The sequence below is a fragment of the Rhinopithecus bieti genome, unplaced genomic scaffold, assembly GCF_001698545.2.
Source record: "Rhinopithecus bieti isolate Rb0 unplaced genomic scaffold, ASM169854v2 scaffold_37691, whole genome shotgun sequence".
Classification (NCBI taxonomy): Eukaryota; Metazoa; Chordata; class Mammalia; order Primates; family Cercopithecidae; genus Rhinopithecus; species Rhinopithecus bieti.
Window position 1 is genome coordinate 537,835 of NW_016815803.1, and position 18,123 is coordinate 555,957.

At 37.2% G+C, this 18,123-nt stretch overlaps 1 protein-coding gene and 1 pseudogene across 5 annotated transcripts in view; one reads left to right on the forward strand and one right to left on the reverse strand.

Annotated features, from left to right (window-relative positions):
* LOC108516317 (MORN repeat-containing protein 5 pseudogene) overlaps positions 1–15,937 on the forward strand; it is a 20,866-nt pseudogene extending 4,929 nt beyond the window's left edge.
* MECOM (MDS1 and EVI1 complex locus) overlaps positions 1–18,123 on the reverse strand; it is a 312,984-nt gene that overhangs the window by 113,950 nt on the left and 180,911 nt on the right. The window lies entirely within an intron of this gene.

An 18,123-nucleotide genomic window follows, 5' to 3' on the forward strand; every position in this document is an offset into this window, starting at 1 on the left:
GGGAGGGGGGGAGGGAAGGAGGGGACAAATGTCCTTGCCGCGTAGTAAACAGAGGAGAAACATAGGTAAAAACATCAAAATCTGATTTGGTGGAATTTTGTACACTGCAGATATGTGTTAGATTGTGAAGAAAAAATAGAAAAAAGAAGTATGTGTATCAGAGATACTAAACAAAGAATAGGGTGGGTGGAGTAAGCCTATAAGTACCATTTCAATGGCATTAGCCAGTTTGTGTCTCTGCTGATTCTACCTGGTCTTAGATTAGAAAAGCTTGATTTACTGGACTGTTCAGGAACCTAAACATGAAAAATACTGTGCATAGGTTTCAGGATCACAGTCAAAAGTTTATTATAGGTCTGGAATGAAGTCTCAACTTCTTCACTGAGAACTCATGCTCTAACTTTTGTTTATTTGCTTTCTTATTTATTTCTGTTCAAGACTTTTTCTAAAAGTACTGAATTGGAATAACAGAGCCCATATCCTTTAGGTATAACCTTGTAAATAAACCATGTTTAGCAATTCAAGGCAGTGATGCACAATATATCAAATGTGACATTATTCAGACATAACTACTAATATCTTCAATGAAATATCTATGTAAGTTTTCCTCTCTGAGCAAGTTTTCTTAGCATTTCCTAAAACCTTAAATTTTTTCTTGAATTTTAATGTATTTTACCTACCACGTGGACAAAATTATGGCCAATGTGCTATGTTCTATTATCCTACAATTAGCCTAGTAGAAAGTATTATCAAAGAATATGGACATTAGGCATGGACATTTCTTTTTGTTTTTAAATTGCGAACTGCCAAAACAGCATTTGCCGTATTCCTTTCAATCACATAAGATTAATCAAGAGAGTTTAATTAAACATGTCCAACTCACCAGAATTAATGATGTTCACTGAACGACCAGACTGTTGTTCCAATTGCAAATACTTTCATACTTTTACAGACAGTGTGACTGTTTTGCAATTGTAGTGCGACCTGTGAAACTTGCATAAAGACCTACCCTGAATTATTGTTACCTACATAAAGTTACTGTAACTTGGAAGGTGATGTCATTCATTCATATGAAACATAGAAGTGATATCTTGTTGTTTATTTTTATCATTGGAGTTTGTTGGATATTTGGGTTCAGGAATACGCAAACAGGGGTAATTAATGGTTCAATAGCAACCTAGAAACTATTCTATTCCATTCAGACATTTTATCAGTGACTTGGATGATGGGGGCAGGGGTAATAGCGAAATGACATATGCCTAAGGGAGGGAGCAGACATGGGGTGCAAGTGGAAGGTCTGTAAAATAATAGAAGCTAGATATTAAATTATCTTCCTGGGTCAGAGCTATGTGTCCGAATTAATTTTTAAGATTTAATAGACATGAAAATCCTGCACTTAGGCTTAAGAAATCAATTGCCTAAATACTGAATGGATAAAGACTTGACTTAATCGTAGTTGACAGATTTTCAAATTCTATAGCAGACTGTGATATAATTACCCACAAAGCTTCTAACATCCAAGAGTATCCATAGAAATATAGTGTGCATAACAAGGAAAAAAATAGTTCTCAACTCTGTATTTGTTGAACATCTCTGAAATTCTGAGTGAGCTAATACCAGAAGACATTGTCAAATGGGCCGAGTTGATAAACGAAAAACTGAAGATTTCAATTCTCTATATTGCTGTCTTTCAGTCATTCCTTTCTGATCTTTGGATTTTTTTCTCTAAAGCTAAAATAAATAAATTTTCCTATCCCAAATACAGAATAAGGAATTATTAGTGTAAAGAAGTTTTAGAACTATACAGGGGTCTTCAATGGTATTACATAAAAATATCTGAAAAGGAAAAGTAGATGAGAATAAGGCCTTTCAATATTTTCATGGAAAACATTTAAAAAATGACACCCTCCAGGGTGTCATAGTGATGCCGTATCCACTGAGACTCCGGATCCTAACAGCTGGACGCTAAAAACAGGCGCCATGGAGTCACAGGGAGCAAATATATCGGGGAATATGTAGATGGGAGGATGGAGGGCAAAGCCAAGTACATCCTCCCTACTGAAACAATATATGTTGGGGAAATGAAGGACGGTGTGTTTCATGGCGAAAGAACTCTGTACTTCCCCAGTGGGACCCAATACGACGCCGTTTGGGAAAATGGATTGGCCATAAAGGGCACATATACCTTTGCAGACGGGCTGCACTATGATGAGAAGAACTGGCATTACTGCGACGGCTATTTTACACAGAGATCCTCAATGGCTTGAAGCCTGCAGGTATGGCTCAACTCACCAATATGGACCCACCTAGAAAAATCCCCAAGGGCTATTACGATTGTGGAGACGGCTTCTATAACCCCGTCACGAGGGTAATCAAGGACTACAGGAACCGCTTTCTGAGAAACGCAGATGATGACGAGCACGAGTGGATCACCCGTACCTGTCGAAAGGGCTGGGACGAGATTGTGAGTCTAGGCCCGAGCTGTGAACTCTGTGGCTGCCTCCACCAGAGTTTCCATCTGCCCCTGCTGGCACTGGCTGGCCTGGGGGGACAGGCTGTAGTTCTAGACCTGACTTTTAACCTCAGGAATAAGACTTTCTGCAGTCAAAAAAAAAAAAAAAAAAAAATTAAATAAAATATTTAATTATCAAGGATCATGGCTGAACATGCTGAAGCTCATTTTGAATTTTGTGGAATGTTAATCCCCTTTCAAGTTTTTGATTTTAGAAATCAAACTCATGTTACAGTTTAAGTTATAGCTGTAAAACTATGGTTTAGTGTTAGTTTAAGGGGTTATAGTTAAGTGTTACGTGTTTAAGCCTAAGTAAATAGAAATGATATTAATTGATATTAACCTAATCCATTGGCAATTCTTTTATCTAAATAATTTTCCTTTTTATGTCTCATGTAGCACTCTGAAAATAATTAACAAAGATAACAAACTTTTCCTCCAAATATTAATACTGTAATGGCAAATGATTATACAATCTTTAAGTAAAATTTAATGCAAATTTTATTGTATAATTACTCATATATGCTCTTCAAAGACAGTGAGAATGTAGCTTATAAAATCAGCATAAGCGACCGGGCGCGGTGGCTCAAGCCTGTAATCCCAGCACTTTGGGAGGCCGAGACGGGCGGATCACGAGGTCAGGAGATCGAGACCATCCTGGCTAATACGGTGAAACCCCGTCTCTACTAAAAAATACAAAAAACTAGCCGGGCGACGAGGCGGGCGCCTGTAGTCCCAGCTACTCGGGAGGCTGAGACAGGAGAATGGCGTGAACCCGGGAGGCGGAGCTTGCAGTGAGCTGAGATCCGGCCACTGCACTCCAGCCTGGGTGGCAGAGCAAGACTCCGTCTCAAAAAAAAAAAAATAAATAAAATAAAATAAAATAAAATAAAATCAGCATAAGCATGATTTGGGGAACAGTGCAATTTTCTGATAAAGGATCAACAAGGTACCTTCTCTGCTATATAAAAAATCTTCAAAAATGCTTGTTTGTAAATGTCTTCATAAATAACAGCAACAATAATAATCCTAAATATAGGCAAAAACATGCCTATATTTTTTCCTCCTGAACAACGTATCTCAGGAATTGTTGGGTTTACACATCTGGAAAGCCATATTTGTTTGTGTATTTCCCATGCTGACACTATCAAGAAATTAAATGCAGTTGGTTGTTACCGCTGAAATCACCAGGAGTCCTAGTGCCAGGCTGTGCCAGAATTTGCCACTCCAAGTTGTGATCAGTCTTTCAACCTCAGAATTAAATATAGCATCCGCCAAAGTAATATCAGACTGAAGCTGCTTAAGTGACTTTGACCATTAAAAACTTATATAATTACACTTACATTCTGGCTGCAAATATTGTGCTATCATTTGGGAGGGCAAATAAGCAGTCAGCCACAACCCAGAAAGACAGTAATCTACAGGAGAGATGAAGGACTATGGTAGAGATGGGACTATGGATCTGTGTCCTATCTCAGCCATATATAGCTGTATCATTCTAGCAAATTATAGAACATCGTTCAGCCTTAGTTTCCACATCTACATAATAAGGATGGTCATACCTGCTCTATTTGCATGAACTTTTTGTGATCATCAAATAATGCAAATGAAATCACTTGCAAGAACCTTATAAAACAAATATACCTATTTTAGCTAATCCCTGATCATACTTCTGCATTGTCAATGTTCCACTGTAATTAAAAAAGACCCTGAATACCCCAGGTTAAAAGAGCCTGCTGTCCAGGTAGATCAATGCTTGGTCTAACCAGAACCGATGCCCAACAGGACCAGTGGCCGTCATATTGAGAATGCAAATCTGAAGACGGCAGTTCGTAGAATGTAACTAAAGCAAAAACCTGCAGCATAAAGTGTGTTCTTTGGATAATTTTTAGAGTTAACTGACTCTGTAGTTGCTTAAGAAACAGCATACAATTTTATAAGGGAATACAGCATGCAATTTTATAAAGGAAAAATGTGATAATTTGTGACTAGGCTCACAATCATTTCTTGTTAGGTTGTGAGATAACTTGTATTAATACCAATTAATTCCTTGCTTAGGCCTGTGTCACTTTATAACCCTCTGCTTAAGAGAAATTAATTGTATGAATTCAGGTAAGACAAGAACTACCATAATAGATTTCACTCTTGCCTTTACTTTTCTCTGATACCCCTTAAGGTGGTCAGAGGTAAAAGCCTAAGATGCATTGTAGCCCGAGGGATGATTGAATGAAAAAAATGGGGGATGGGAACAGAACCTACTGGGATAGACCAATTTCCCACCACTGTGAGCCAGAGCAATTGATTGATGAATCCTCGCTCTGTCAAGAGGCAGCCTTCAGATTTGATCACATAAATACTCATTCAACTCAAATTCTGCTTGACAAGCCTCAGACAGCTTTGTTCTGTCACAGATATCATTGGAAGGAAATGCTCCATTAATCATCCTTAATTAACTTTACCATAGTCTGCTGAAACCAATATGTTCTCTGGCTAAACTTTGGACTTAGCCAGGATTCTATAGTTATCAAATAGAAGAGAGCTTTTCATGTTTCTTCTCTATCGTTATAAACCACAGGGATCCAATATGAATAGAGTTCACAGGAAGCCATGCCCATTGATTACATGAGATAGCTTATCAGTGTGTGCATTCTTTTCTAAAGGAAACATAATTTTAAATATGGCTGACCTGCATGAGATGGCATTTTATATCTGTATCTCACTTGATACTCAGACAGTCTATATTTCCTCCCCAATTCTCAGCTATCATATGTCCTGAGATAATCATTTTCTAAGAGGAAAGAAAAATTTTAAAACAACAACAACAGTAAAGACTTAGTTTGAAAAATAAAGTTGCTAGAGGCACAAAATGGTTTGTGTTGAATTCATAAACACACACACATACACACATGTCTCACATTGTAAAATACTTCACAATTTTCATAAAGCTTTAACATGAGGCATGTGTTTTATTTTCATCTTTGCTTAGTGCACATATTAACTACTTGTCTCACTTTGAAATTACCTACTGAGAAGCTTATTAATAAGCATCCTAATTCAGTGGTAATAAGGGCAAAACAAAAAAAATGAGTAGTATTCAAACTTTAAATAAAAATAAAGTTCTAAATGGCTATTAATAAAAGTCAAAACATAAAAGATGCTGGCAAGGTTGCAGAGAAAAAAGAATGCTTATACACTGTTGGTGTGAATCCAAATTAGTTCAGCCATTGTGGAAAGCAGTGTGGCAATTTCTCAAAGAACTTGAAACAGAACTACCATTCGACCCAGCAACCGAATTATTGGGTATATACCCAAGGGAATATAAATTGCTCTACCATAAAGACCCATGCACTTGTATTTTAATTGCAGCACTATTCACATTAGCAAAATCATGGAATCAACCTAAATGCTCATCAACAGGGGACTAGATAAAGAAATTATGGTACAGCTACACCATGGAATACTATTCAGCCATGAAAAAAAATAATGAGATAATGTCTTCTGCAGCCACATGGATAGAGCTAGAGGCCATTATCCTAAGAGAACTAATGCAGGAACAGAAAACCAAATACTGCATGTTTTCACTTACAAGTGGGAGCTAAACATTAAGAACTCACGGACACAAAGCAGCAAACTATAGATACTGGACGTACTTTAGGGTGGAGAGTGGAGGAGGATGATGTTTGAAAAACTATCTATTGAGTACTGTGCTCGTTACCTGGGTGACAAAATAATCTGTACACCAAACCCCCATGACACACAATTTATCTGTATAACAAACCTGCACATGTACTCCTGAACCTAAAAGTTAAAAATAAATAAATAAAAATGTAAAAACAAAATAAAATAAAAAAGTGCAGTGTGTGTGACCTACCATAAACGAAGAAAGTCTCCAGTACATCCCAGTCTCCTTTGGTTGGTGTCTGCTCATCCATAGACTCATAGGCTTCATGACTGATTTCTAGCAGCTTCTGATCTTAGCCATATCTATGTGTTATGTGTTTACATGGCAATTCATATGATAATGTTAGAGACTATTTCAAATGCTATGCCTTTAAAGCCAGAAGATCCATTTTAGAGTCACAAGAAACTTAAATTTACATCATAGAATTATCTCTTTATATTAAAAAGTGCTCTTGTGAATGACCTACAGAAGGGGAAACGGACTCAAAATCATGAGGATGTGCACCCTCATTTTACGTGTGCAAACTGAGGTTTGCGAAGTGATGAACTCAATAAAGAATAAGGGTTAAAGATTCCTGAAAATGACTGATCTCTTTATAAAATTACTGGTTTCGCTCTGCTATAGGAGACTTTGCCTTCTCCCCCTCAGAAAGAGGTAGCGATTTAATATTCTGACAGGCATTTGATTTATCGTTGATCTTTTCGTGATATTTCTTATGGGCTACATTTTTCTAATTGGAGGCAGAGGTAAAGTCTGTGGTAAAGAATATCTCTGTGTGGTTGGCAGACTTGCTAAAAACAAATACCAAATCATGTTTCTTTTGTGCAAAATGATACAAAGAACACGTTTTCATGAAACTTCTAAAACAGATTTTATTTGCTAACGTTAGAGTTTTAAAAATATGTGAATGCTGAAAACCAAAACTTGATTTTAATATATGTAAACTACTTATGATTCTTATGACAATAAAAGATGATGTCGAGTTAGTGACCAATTCATAACAATAGACACCCTCTTTATTAAAATGGTTCAATGTCTTATATTTACTTACTATGAAATAAGGTTTTATTTTGAAGAAAATTCATGTCTTAAATCAAATCCTTATATCAAACTTACACTTCGCATTGCTTTCCCCTTCCCTAGGGAAAAGAAAAGTCAGAAATAAAATAGGTAGAGGAAATCTTCCTTGTTAAAGGGCATTTCTATTTTTAATTTCTGGTTATTATTACTGTAAATTATTCTGTGCTCTCTTTTTGTTTAACTACTTCCTTCCCTTACTTTGGTGCCTATTACTTCTTCCATGGTTTAGGCATGAAGTCCTGATGGCAAATTCTTTATTTACCTTCCCCTCATTCCATTCCAAACATCGCTTCCTTTATTTAATTTCTTCTCTTGCCACAGATTCTTTTTCCTGCGCATACCTTACCCACTGTTCATTTCTTTTTTGCCGATTCAACTTGAAATTTACTTCCTGGTTACTCTTCCCCGTAAAATGTTTAGTTCAAGTATCTATTTGCCAATTACTGTACTGGGCAGTGGGGACAGAGCACCACACGTAACAGGCCGGCACAGTGGAGGAGGTAGACATTAAACAGTGAATCCCAATAAAATGTGGTAAAAGATCAAGCAGCAGTTTAGTGTGCTATGCTAACAAATAATTGGGACATAATTTAATTTGAGAAGAGCAGTCAGGAAAATCCTTCCTGTGAAAAAACAATTAAATAGGGACCCAAGAGACAGAATAAGAGTTTTTTAGATAAAGAAGATGGAATAAGTGTGGTCTATATAATGATCCACATGGAGTTAATTTATTCATTTGTTTACTGAATATTTATTGACAGCCACTCACGTGTTCCCAATGTCACCTCTACTGGCCATTTATTTGTCAACTTAAAACTGATATTTTGGAACATGTGGAGCATACTTATTAAACCCCAAAGAATATATCTGAAGTAGAAATAAATTTTGGAAGCAATGAAGAGCAAAATAAAGACTTATCCCACAATAAGTAGGAGATGGTGTATTTAGAACCTGCTTTGAAGTTAATTCTGCTCTTTCTCTTCCGTCTCCACCCCAGCAGAGCTGAGTAGATTTCCTGATGATAGAGGCCCTGTTTGTTCACAGTGAACTGAAGATTGGCAGAAAAGGAAAATGATGGAGAAAATGGAAGAGGAAACATGTTAACTTCTTTTCTTCTGTTTTCTTCCTTTTCTTTTCTGGAAACAAGTTATCACCCTGTCACCGAGGCTGGAGTGCCATGATGCAGTCATGGCTCACTGCAACCTCAAACTCCTGGCCTCAAGTGATCCTCCTGCCTAAGCCTCCCAAAGTGCTGGGATTACAGGTGTGAGACACCACACCTTTTTTCTTTCTGGTTTCAAAGCATTATAATGCAATTTAGGGACACCTCCCTAAAAAACTGTGAGTTACACATGCACAACACCATAACTACACCCATTTCTGGGTCTTATTGAAACCTGAAAGGAGAATGATCAATAAAACTCTTAAAACAATCCCAAGAAGATCTTGCCAAATTGTACTAAAAGGATTAGATTAGTTGAGACCATAGTTTCATCCTAGCATTACTCTGTCATTCCATGAAACATACACTGTATATTTACATGTTTTCAAAGGTTAGCTGTGAGCCATGGAAAATGTATACTTTAAATATCTGATATATCTGTATATCTAAATATCTGAGTGAAAGTTGGTGGAAAGTCATCCATTTAAGAAGCATACAACTCTGCTTATGTTTTTAAAGATATTTAATATCTGGATATAGTAAAATGTTGTGTTCTGTTTTAGGCAATGCAAAGAGTTAAGTAGATTCACGTGAATGGAGTGGGAGCTGAGGGAGGACAATGAATGTCCTTCCTCATTTCAAAGGTCAAAGACAGCATTAATTATTTTTAACTAATGTCTTATTTAACCACATGCAAACTTAAATCAGTTTGGGTCTAACCAATTCAAAGCTATTCTTTGGTTCCCTGCTCTGCTGCAATAATTGACTATGTTAGACTTTGCAGAGGTCAAAAGAATGGACTTGGTTCATATTCTTTCAGCTAATAGCACAGTTCTTAAATCAAAATTTGAGAATTGATCTTTCAAAGTCACTTTCCTCTCTACATTCATGTGTAATTTCAAATTATATGATAGATGTATCCAAACTCACTTTTTATTTAATTACTTTTTAATAACAGAAGACACAGTGGGAGGGTTTTTAACAAGATCTAGGTTTGTCTAAAAAAAATTCAAAAGGGAATTAAGAAAACCATGGGAAACTTGTCATTTGGCAGAGTTCTAATGAATGCAAGTGGATGTGGGCAATCTGAAGGAAAAAATTTAGGCAGACATAATGCCAAGCAACAGAAAATGAAAACGATCTTAGTTTGGAGTCTAGGCAAAATGTAGAGGAAAGTCAAGTCAGATACTTTAGCAATTAGGTCTTAGAGGACTCTAAACATTATACTAAAGATCAAAACTTTTGCTTTAGTATAAGGTCTTCCCGCCGGGCGCGGTGGCTCAAGCCTGTAATCCCAGCACTTTGGGAGGCCAAGACGGGCGGATCACGAGGTCAGGAGATCGAGACCATCCTGGCTAACACGGTGAAACCCCGTCTCTACTAAAATACAAAAAAAAAAACTAGCCGGGCGAGGTGGCGGCGCCTGTAGTCCCAGCTACTTGGGAGGCTGAGGCAGGAGAATGGCAAGAACCCGGGAGGCGGAGCTTGCAGTGAGCTGAGATCTGGCCACTGGACTCCAGCCTGGGTGACAGAGCGAGACTCCATCTCAAAAAAAGAAAAATAATAATAATAATAAGGTCTTCCCTAGACAGCTTACACTATCTGCCCAGGACTGAGCTTCTCTGCCCAGGCCTGGAGACCATGGCTTCATCCTAGCATTGTTCTGTCCTCCCTCTACAGGCAAGACCTCCCTACTCCTGATGTGCCAGACTTGTTGCTGACCATCATTTAAATCATATATGTGATAGCTCTTCATCCCCAAAGACTTCCCTGACTAATCAGTGGTCAGATGGTGACTACTTCTTAAGACTCCCTTATCTAACCTTATAACTCCCACAAGCTCTCTTACTCTCATCACTCTGCAATATACATTTACCCTTGACCCGTAGATAGTGAGGTCTTTATTGAATATGTACATCTGCTCAATGTTTATTCAGTTGCATGTACATCTTTCAAGTGTGTCCTATGACAATTTTATTTCTTGCACCTTAAATGACAGAGAACATGCTTACTTAATGCACTTTGCATTGTGCCTAGCACATCACAAATTTTTGACAATATTCAATAAGTGCATTTGATTGTGACATATTCAACTACAATTTTAGAAAGGATGTGTGTGTGTGTGTGTGTGTAGTAAAAATAACATTCAGAAAGAGATAATCTATTCTAGAATGAAATTCAATCTTTTATTTAGCTGTCTTGAAATTGTGTCCCAATACCACATTAACAGAGCCAAAATGAAATTTAAAATTATGGTTATACTATTATTCATGCTATGTAGAGTCAGGTTTTTTGTCTGAATTAAATGGCTCCTTTTCACTAGCTAATTAGAAACCACTTCCCATACCCTCAAGCTAGAGTAATAGATACCTGACCCATTTTAAAAAGGAACAGGATTCCAATCAAGATCTCTATAAAGTTTAGAGATGGGTTCAAAGCCTAGTTGTACATTTCCATAGTAAATATATTTTGGTGGATTTTCACCAATCATTCAATGTATAAATCATGTTGACTATATTTAACCCTGGATAAAGTCCACTTTTTCCTGAGTCATAATGCCAACTTGGCTAAATGATCATACATTTCCAATCATGCTTAAATAAACATAAAATTTATGTATGGGATGAGAAGGACATTTCATAGATAATTTTTCTGGCTTCAGTATCAGGCACATTCATATTTTTCTCCTAAATCTGAAACCAAATGTTTGGCTTCCTAATATTTTTCCTGCCTACTGGATTTTTCTTTCCTTCTTCTATGTGGTCACTCACAGCCTGGCCTTTGTGTATTCTCCCAAGAAAGAATTGTTTATTTATATTAGCAGTCCTTTCAGGGGCTCCCTGTAGACTCTGTTTCCAATGGCATGTGGAGTTACTAAGCTTTTATTGTTGACAAGTGGTAGGTGGGATCCAAGCTTTTGTGGTTAAATTGTTTATTGATAATTACCTGTTAATTACCCTGCTGCCTGACTCCTGTAATTTACTATAATCATTACTTTCCTTTTTCTTGAAAACCATGTGCTCAAAAAAACAAAAGTGAAGACAAAAAATATACTTCTTACCACCTTTTTAAAAAATGGTTGGTTTTTTAATTAAAACCATTTAAGAGTAAGAGTATTTCCTCATCATATAACATTTGGATTTAGAAAAGCAAACCAGTGTTATTAACGTAATTATAACTGTGCCAAGTAATTGATTTAAACTGGTGAATATAATTTTGGGTGGCAATCACCAAATTAGGTGTCACAGAGTATTCTGGAGTCATTAGTATTTTACTTTACTGCAGAACGTTTTCCTTCCTAGAGTTGGCCAGAAATTCTGTACAAAATCAAAGCCTTGAAACAAAATAGACTAAATTCTATATTATTTGTTAAGGTTTGAAGCTTTTTACATTAAGTTTCCAGCATCTAAAGTTTTAATCCAATGTAGTGACATAATACTCTGTATCCCTGAGATAATGTACAGAGAGGCCTTTACATTTTTAATATAGTTATTATTTTTATGGTACAGTTCCACCTAACCAGACACAGTGTAAGAGTACATCAATGTCCAGGAAGTATACAACTGGCTGCTTCAGTTTCCACACTTCTCAAGAAATTCCACCCAACTCTTGCTCCCAAAAGTTATTTCAGTACTAAAAGCATCTGGTAAAATACCTTGCCATTAACGAAAAAAAAAAAAAAAAAATAGAGTTAACAATTAAGTCCAACTTTCTGGGAATCAAAATTAGCTCACCAAGCAAGCAGATGGATTTATTAGGTATATATTCTTGAAACATAATATACAAGGGACTGCAAATAATGATCAAATAAAGTTCTAAAATAGTAAACCAAAAAAGCCCTGGAATCAACATAGCCATCATCCTGCCATTTCTCACTAACTTCCTCTCATTTCTCACCTTTGGACTATTTTAGTAGGCATTTTCATGGTATATTGAGGATAAGCATGGTCAAGGTGACCCTGTGAACTTTGTTGGAGCCATTGATTAAAACTAGAATTTAGAACTGTCCGTGGTTTACACTGCCCACTTCACCTTGACAGGAAGCAACATGGAGATTAATAGCAAGAATCCTTGATGTGCATTTTGCCAATTGATCTACACACATCTTCTGTGGGACTCCCTAGGCTAAATGCAGCCCCTTTAAAAACATTATTTTAATACCACAGTGGAAAGAACGTGGTATTTAACATTCAAATAGCTGGAGTGGAGTCTCAGTTTGACACTTACTAGATGAGTAAACATAGACATATCACTTTACTTCTCTGAACTTCCTTTCATCATTTAAAAAATTGGGATAAAAATAAAAATATTGATCCAATTAATTTGCTGACGTTCTTATAATAATATCAGTGAGGTAATGATATAATAATGCACATGAACACACTTTATAAACTAAAACGCACTGTATGATTATAATAATCATTAATCATGAAAATAATAAACACCCCTTTAAATAACCATTAAAAGAAATTTGCTGGACATAGAGAATAAATAGGTCAAGCCTATTTAAATATCTAAGTAAGATTGTCAATGCACACACATTATAGCATTTCAAGAAATATTTTTCTTAGAGAGAGATTAAAGTCAGGAGAAGAAATGGAACGGCTTCAGTTGCTGTCATTGAATTCTTAGTATTTTACTTGGGAGAATGAGCCTTGTCAAATGGAAAGACTGAAATGAATACATTTCTCAGCTGCTTAGCAGGTATGTTTCCCAATATAAGCTAAACATTTCAACCAACCTCGTTTCCATGTGAATATTTGCACTTCTGAATAGATGATGGGAATGTTAAGAAGAATGGGTTGATCTTGGCTTTGGAATTATATGGCTTAGGTGTAAATTTATTCTTAATCTTCAATCATTATGTTTTAACATTTCTAGCTGAAATTTGGTTGAGCTATCAAATTGTTCAAAGACCAGTTCATGCCACAGCCCAGGGAACCACTACTGGGAGAAGGTGGAAACCCTAAACCACAACCAAGTCCATCCATAGGGTTTTCCCCATGAAGGTTACCACAACATACTTAACATTGTTACAGACAAATTGCTGCCATTACCAAGCCAAACAATTCTGTCTTTATGTTTTTAAATAGTTTGGGTAACTCTTTAGAAACTTTACAGCTGGAAAGGAACTGCATCTTGATGGAGCTACATTTATAGAATTTGTTCTATGTCCCTTTTTCATTTGTTTCCTGATTTAGACAATAGCTCCAATTTCCAGCTGCACATCAGTTACTCACAAGCCTGGTCTGAGTCTGTGATTCAGCCAAGCTCTGCACAATTGTCCCACAGCTCCCAATAGTTTATCATCATTGTTTTGTATAATTGGAAACAGAATTATTTATATGCCCCTGCTTACTCTGCAGGCAAATTTACAAGGCAACTGTCTCTCTTAATCTATAGTAGACCTAATGTAAACAGTGATGCAAAAGAGTATTCAGATTTATTGTAGGACTTCCTTAAAGATCAATATTTAAAATGAATACATATTGTGCTAATTTAAACATGCAACATATCACAGAGCTATTTACACAAGAAATTTACAATGGCCTAAGACATTTTTATACTCTATTCCTACTTCCTAGGAATATCTTTTATCAAATGGAAAGAAAAAAAAAGAGTTACAAGTTCAATGTTAATTAGCCTTATTTATAAACTCTCATCTAAATCTGTAATCTCAACAGACAATATATTAAGCTACCAAATGAGGAATTAAAGTTTCATTGAGTGTGACCCAAATAGGAAAATAAAGCTGACTGCATCCTCTGCAGTACAAGATGTACAGTTCAGGGTAGACAACAGCGTGGGACTCTGCAAAACCAAGGCTCGACTTGCTGATCTTAGAGCAGTTATTTCAGTTTTCCTCTGCAGTCCCTGGATGATATGGGTTTAAATCACTGCCTGTCTTTGTTTAGACCTCATCTTGGAGGCTTAAAATAGTATCTCGTTGACAAGAATCTGAGGTCTTTCAGACCTAATATCCCATCAAGCTGCTAGGCTAAGACCTTACATGCCAAGTCTCAGCCTACAATGAATTTTTATAAGTGAGTTATAAACCCCTCAAAAACAGGGTTTATAATGGAAACGTTGACAGACTCTTAACTCTAGAGTTTCTAGTGGGTTCCTGTTTAATATACTGTATTTCTTCTCCTTGAAGATATTAATTTACTTTTTGAAATGTTCATTGCTAAGATTAAGCATAGGTTTTTGAAATGTGTTCATAGGCAATTTATGCATGAGTAGAAATGTACTCTTCTCCAGATGTACAGAATACTAATTTGAAAATGATTTATAGGCCACACTGTACTGTACATTCCATTCCCTTCTGAAAAGTTAAGACAAGGTTTTCCTTTGACATAACACCAGGATCCCCTATATATTGTAAATACAGTGTGCTAGCCAGAGTTATTTAAATTCTTGAGATGTCAACTCTAGGATGGGTCAGAATAGAAAGAGTAAGCTGCCAGGACCAAGGGTATCAGGGGTAATTTAAAAATGGGAGGGTTCAGAAAGAGGAAGATTGACATAAGCACACATTCAAATAGAAGCTTCTCATCTTAAGGGAGTATTTTCATGTTTTGGCCAAATTAGATCTCTTAGAATTTTAGAGTGTTAGAATTGAATGAATTTTAGAAATCATTTAATTCAGATATTGCAAACTGGTGTCCTGGGGGCCAAATTAAGCCCCACAGTATAAATAATAATCACATGAACAAAAGTTGGGATTAGATGCCAATAATAATAATTGAAAATTTTCACCCCAAAAAGGAAATTTCTACTTCTCTTTAAAAACGGAAAGACACGGCCGGGCGCGGTGGCTCAAGCCTGTAATCCCAGCACTTTGGGAGGCCGAGACGGGCGGATCACGAGGTCAGGAGATCGAGACCATCCTGGCTAACACGGTGAAACCCCGTCTCTACTAAAATACAAAAAAAACTAGCCGGGCGAGGTGGCGGGCGCCTGTAGTCCCAGCTACTCGGGAGGCTGAGGCAGGAGAATGGCGTGAACCCGGGAGGCGGAGCTTGCAGTGAGCTGAGATCTGGCCACTGCACTCCAGTCCGGGCGACAGAGCGAGACTCCGCCTCAGAAAAAAAAAAAAAACGGAAAGACTTGGTAACACTTAACTTGCATCTTCCCATAGAAACAACCGGCTGGGGCTGAGTAGCAGCAGGCCCCTTTAGAACAGGAGTGAGTCCCCTGCTTGCCAATGTCCACTCTTCCTGTTTCAAACTTTCATGTCACCATCCTCACTCTTGATGTTGTCATGTTTGTGAATCTCATCCAGAGACTATTTTGTCCAGGAATCCAAGCCTTTCTGTGGCAGGACTGGGATGAAAGTAAGGTCAAATTTTACACATTTTCCTCATTGCACTATCAGCACATTATACTTTCCTTGGCTAATTCCCTTTTGCAGGAAAATGATCCTAGTGAAAATAAGTTGAAAGATCTAAAAATCACAGTCACTGGCAATTATGACTTCAGTGACTCTTCTGAGATATAATGGAACTCTTGATCATCCCAAAAGATATAGTGTTTTAATGCTTGCAAAAAATTGTTGCATCAAAATACTGGACCTCAAACTTTGGCTCCACTTAAAAATCACCTGCAGAGTATTTAAAAATTATGGCCAGGCATGGTGGCTCATGCCTGTAATCCCAGCACTTTCGGAGGCTGAGGCGGGCGGATTGCCTGAAGTCTGGAGTTCCAGACCAGCCTGGCTAACATGGTGAAACCCTGTCTCTACTAAAAAGTACAAAAAGTAGCCAGGCATGGTGGCAGTTGCCTATAATCCCAGCTACTCAGGAGGCTGAAGCAGGAGAATCGCTTGAACCCAGGAGGCGGAGGTTGCAGTGAGCCGAGATTGCACCACTGCACTCCAGCATGGGCGACAAGAATGAGACTCCCTCTCAAAAAAAAAAAAAAAAAAAAAAAAAAATAAAACCCGGGCCCCCCCCAATTTTTTTAAATCAAAATTTCTAAGTGTGTAGCCCAGGCATGATACTTAAAAAACAAATCCCAAGATGATTCTAGTGAATATCCAGAGTTAACAAACACTGGCTCAGAGATAATTTATGATTTTATTATATTTGAATGAAAACATTAAACAGATTTTAAGTATAAAAATCATGTTTAATAAAAAATGACTTTAAAAGCAGTTTGAAACTACTTCTAGTAAACAAAACGATGATATAGCATAAAGAACAAAAACATCTTGAGGCTTGGTGACCTCTTACCTAAACAAAGGCATTATAAGATTATTCATAGCTAATCATTTCATGGTAATGTGCTTTCATCATTGAGGAAGAAAGGTGTTCCTAAAATAGCTGAGAAATAAACAGTCTGGAGAAGCAGCAGGGAAGGTGCAGTATCTCTGAAGGATGACACAAGATGGATAGGCGTTCCAGGTTAAGAATAGTTCTCAACGTTTCCTGGAAAGGAATTCCATATCCTCAGGAAGAAGCGACTATCTCAGAATATCCCATCTGGATACACATGGGGCGGAAGTCACATTTACAGTAAGAGTTGAGGGTAAGCAGAGTATAAGCTATAATTAATATCTGGTAAAATCAGAAGAGCAGCAATCACTGATATAGGAAACTACTTTTAACAATATAGATAAAAGAAAAGATCATCTAAAATTTTACTGGGTAGCAAGGTCTTTTACTTGCTTTCAGAATCCTGGTGGTACAGGTTTAAAGACCTAATTTTCTGAAACCCTGAAAAAACTACATATAAGTACATATGAGTACAAATGTGAGAAAGAGTGTGTTTTACTGCCGGGCGCGGTGGCTCAAGCCTGTAATCCCAGCACTTTGGGAGGCCGAGACAGGCGGATCATGAGGTCAGGAGATCGAGACCATCCTGGCTAACACCGTGAAACCCCGTCTCTACTAAAAATACAAAAAACTAGCCGGGCGAGGTGGCGGGCGCCTGTAGTCCCAGCTACTCGGGAGGCTGAGGCAGGAGAATGGCGTAAACCCCGGAGGCGGAGCTTGCAGTGAGCTGAGATCCGGCCATTGCACTCCAGCCTGGGCGATAGAGAGAGACTCCGTCTCAAAAAAAAAGAAAAAAAAAAAAAAGAGTGTGTTTTACTTATGGAGATGAAGAGCAATAGATTTCTAAGAAAAGAAGAATGCTTCCTAGTGCAGGTATTGGTGGTTTTTTCTGATATTCTGTTTCAAAGGCTCAAAAATCACAAATGATATAAAAATTTTAGGTAATGCCTCATGTCTTCTGTTAGGCTCCATCAAATGTCACCTTTTTGTTCAAAAGGATAGTTTAGAATTTAGAGATGATTTTAACCAATATTGGCAGTCCCTTAGAAATTTAGAAGCAACTCTTGTTCCCCCACCACCTGCTGACCATGCTCACAATGTGAATGAAAACAGAAATAACATACAGAATTTCAACTTTCACACTTGAGCCTGTATAACAAGTCAGGCACTGTTCTGAAAACTTAACTTATGTTATCTTTAAACCCTATAACAAGATAGAAAAGTAATTATTACTTTACCTCTTTACAGATAAGAAAATTAAAACTCAGTGAGAGGAAGGAATTTGCCTACTCTCACACAGCTGGCAATAAGTCTGAGATTCGTGTCTAAATCTATTCCAAAGCTCTTGACCTTTCTATTATAACATAGTCTTAGTCTTCTAGTCAGCAATATATATATATATATATATATA